The following is a 3,943-nucleotide window of genomic DNA, read 5'->3' as shown; positions in this document are numbered from 1 at the left end:
CTAGAGTTTAATTTCAATTATCCAAAAGGTCAATAAGGTTATAAATACATTTTTCAAAGATATAGGGTAGGGATATTTCTGATCTGAGGCAATTCAATTTAGTAATCTCTAAATGTAGTTTTCTCGAGGAAAATAGAATTAATAGATTGTTAATTAATTTTGAACGCACGTTCAATTTGATTTTAACCCGATAGAAATTACAATATTTTACGTTATTTTACTATTTTAACAAAATAATACTTAATTTTATCATGATGAGTAACTAGTATGCGTTCGAATTGTTCTGAAGAGGACTTAGTTTAATTCGTTCTATGAATAATTTAGAGATGACAGCTTTCCCGTTACAAATATTAACTCTTTCGAAAGGTTATGAATCATGATAAACTAAATACTCGGATCCTAAATAAGCAAGCGATACACGGAAGATTGGATAAACATGTAAGAGATTTCCTCGAAACCTAAACAAATACAGGTAGAGATTTCAGTTATCGTATATTTGGATTGGGAACGATTTCAGGATAGCATAGCTCCCTATGGGAGAAATTTAAAGGGCGTTAAGGCTTTCTGTCTATGGGAATGTTGCAAAATATTATTTATCTATAAACTATTAAAAAAAACAAATCCCAGTCCTTTTAAAAAAATCGTAGGTACTTAAATGTATCCAACCCTAAAATAATACCTAAGTTTTTCAGTTCCCTTTTAACTTGCAGTACCTAACATTATGGAGCAAAAAAAATCGATAGATCTACGATCTTTTCAAGGCGAGAGTGAATAGGCACTTACAAGGCACATATCTGCCTTGTAAGTGCCTATTCACTCTCGCTTCATTCATCATCCTGATCTGCATCTCACTTAACACCAGGTGCGACTGCGGTCAAATACCTGCCTTGTCTTTAAAAAAAAATACTTTATTTCTCCTCTGGAACAACCAACACACATTGCCCCCGATAGTCAAAACGGAGATAAAAGGTTTAAAATAATATAAATGGGTATTTGTTCGCTGTCCTTGAGTTTAACTCATATTCATGGACATGGCCTAATAATGCCATATCCACGGATAAGAACTAATAATATCCAACAATTATTGGGTTGATTATAATACATTTTAGATGCGCCAACAATCGGGGGCAGCGCTATTGTCCTCGATTCCTCCCACAGTCCCACTGGAAATCTTTCATTACATCTCCGGCCTTCGGGTTGTACTTGCAACCGAATATAACATTAGCGCGCGGATTGCACGTCACGCTTTAATCAAGGCCCTCGACATGTTGCTGAGACGCACTGAATTTATATTGCTCCACTACTCGACGGCTTAGTAGTTCAGGGACGTTGGGATGGGTGCACAACGATGCATCAATGTGGGAAATCGAAAAAATACTAGTTGAACTTTTTTCCAGGATTTTGCATTCTTTCTTTCCGCTGTTTACGAAAGCTTGTTACGGTACGGAAAAGGACATCCTAAAATCTATAGTTCTATACTTAATATTATAAATTTTAATGCGAAAGTAACTCTGTTTGTCTGTCTTGCTTTCACGCCTAAACCACTGAATCGAATTTGATGAAATTTGGCATAGAGATAGTTTAAGTCCCGGAAAGGACATAGGATAGTTTTTATCCCGGTTTTTGGAACAGAGACGCGCGCGATAAAGTTTTTCTGTGACAAACAAAATTCAAAAGCTAGTTTTAATATATGTGTAACGTAATAAGTACCTACCTACGTATGAATTTAGGTAATAATAGAGACATTTCTATTTATTGAGCTGTAAAGTGAACGTTCAGATTCAGTCATTTCAGATTAAACCCGTTCGCGTCGTAACAGGATCGTTTTCGTCGTACGTAACAGTGCCTTTTCCAATTGCGCATTGGGTCGTCAAAATAATGGTTGGTTTACTTCAATTGTAGCTTTTTATTGGCGTTTAAACAACCACAAATGTTATAAACGCCGTCGTGTCCCAGCCCTACAATGGCGTCTACCAATCTTTTATGTTCGCATTAAAAGCAGTACACGTCTTAATATAAACTGGGAGATCGTTTGTTTTATACTAAATGCCATTCATGACCCGTATCCATATTATATTAAGTTTATTTAGTGACACACACAGAATGTCTACCTTAGATATGGACAATGATACTGAGGTAGGTGTAGCGGACCTTTAAGGACAAAAGAACGCAAACGTGTGGGTTGAATTGTTGTTGGCTATTGTTCATACTTAATAATATGATGGTAAGGTATATGAACTATGTTACATAGCGATTATACCCATCTACCTACAAATTGTGACTTAAAATAATTCGTGATTGGACTTTGATCCAATTTAAGTACTTGTGTTAGCTGAAGACCAGAAATTTCAGATATTTGTTCATTAATATTACGTTCATTAAGTCCGTTTGATGGGTATTTGTGGTAACGAAAGGTCTCTACCCTTTGAACTCACTGGCAAAGATAATGGTTGGCAATAACGAACGGTACCAGTAACAACGTATCCAATCAATCCAATTAATTCCCAAAAAATATTCAGCATAAAACAGGCTTTTGAAGTCAATATTCTGACAGGCTGATGAGATTTCACGAACGAACATGTGTAAATAAAGCTGCAAGCCTACTAGGCAATCAATTGAAAACGTACCAAAGTAACGGTAGGTAACGGTACAATAAAATCAAATGTGTGATGGTTATTCGTCCATTCAGTTTTACTGGGGGTTTCATGGCTTGTAATTGGCATGGTGGAATTAGGTAGATGTAGGTACCGATCTCTTCCTTGCAAGGTGTTTTTAGTATAGCCTGTGATAGCTCTTTCCAATTTTGAAACTAATTCAATCAATGTTGTTTTTGTGCTCGTTTATGCATAGGTACTGAGATTCGAGCTTCTATTCCATAGAGCAAAACTAGGAATTATAGGTATATCCTTGTAATAATTGAAAAGAAGTGATTTTTATTCAAGTGATAAAGCTTCCAAGAAAACTCACTATTAAATTAATTAATAATAATTTACTTATAAACGTTTGTTGTTAATTAATTTGTGTATGTACTCGTAGGCAGGTTTGTGAAAGGTTGTGTGTGCTTTTAAAAAAGAATTTATTAAAGAAAATCGCTTAAAGATAAGTCGCTGATTGCACTCGGTCAGCTTTATAAAACTAGTGAATTGAAAGATAATTTTAAAAGGGGTACAATCAGCGATACAAATAAATAATTTCCGAATTCGAGTCTGATTTTATACAGCGTTGGTTTCGTAATTGCCACATTGTTATTTTATCAAAATAGAGTTATGTTTCGAGCTTAACTCAGTCGATGTCTGAGGTTTGGGAGCGGCACGGGAGGTATGACATTGACATATTATGATGTGACAGAGCATACAAGCACGACCTGCAAGCTTTCAAGAAGAGAGCGTATCTTCACCTTAAAGGCCGGCAACGCACCTGTAACTCCCCTGGGTCTGCGGGTGTCTATGGGCGACGGTAATCCCTTACCATCTGCCCCCCCTAGACAAAACGCACTTTTTGATCGAATCGAAAATCGAATCCGTCAAAACTCCATACAAAAAAGGGGCTTTTCGACCACTTTTCGACTGGTTTGCGATTATAATTTGCATTTTGTCTAGACCCACAGGTGATCCATTTGCTCGTTTGCCTCCTGTCACATAAAAAAAAACAAATCTGAAGGAGATCCAGTGTCGCTATCGTTTGACGTCTCAAAAACTCCCGTGCCGCTCCAATATCTCAGTCACTGACTGATTTCATCGCTGGACCTATAGTTACAAACATCCACGCCTCATAGGAGCGTATATTGTTTTGCTGGTTCTCTTAATTACAAATAAAAGAACAAATAGCACTTCGTTTTAACTTTTGCGGGCAACTTTATTGTTCGGTTACGGGTATATTGGCGTAGTAACAACAGAACGGAATTACAGTTTATTACTTATTTGATTGGCGGTTTGTAGGTAGG

This window comes from Ostrinia nubilalis, chromosome 13 (genome assembly GCF_963855985.1).
Source record: "Ostrinia nubilalis chromosome 13, ilOstNubi1.1, whole genome shotgun sequence".
In the NCBI taxonomy this organism is placed as follows: domain Eukaryota; kingdom Metazoa; phylum Arthropoda; class Insecta; order Lepidoptera; family Crambidae; genus Ostrinia; species Ostrinia nubilalis.
The sequence above is the reverse complement of the archived record's forward strand: the minus strand, read 5'-3'. Positions refer to the sequence as shown.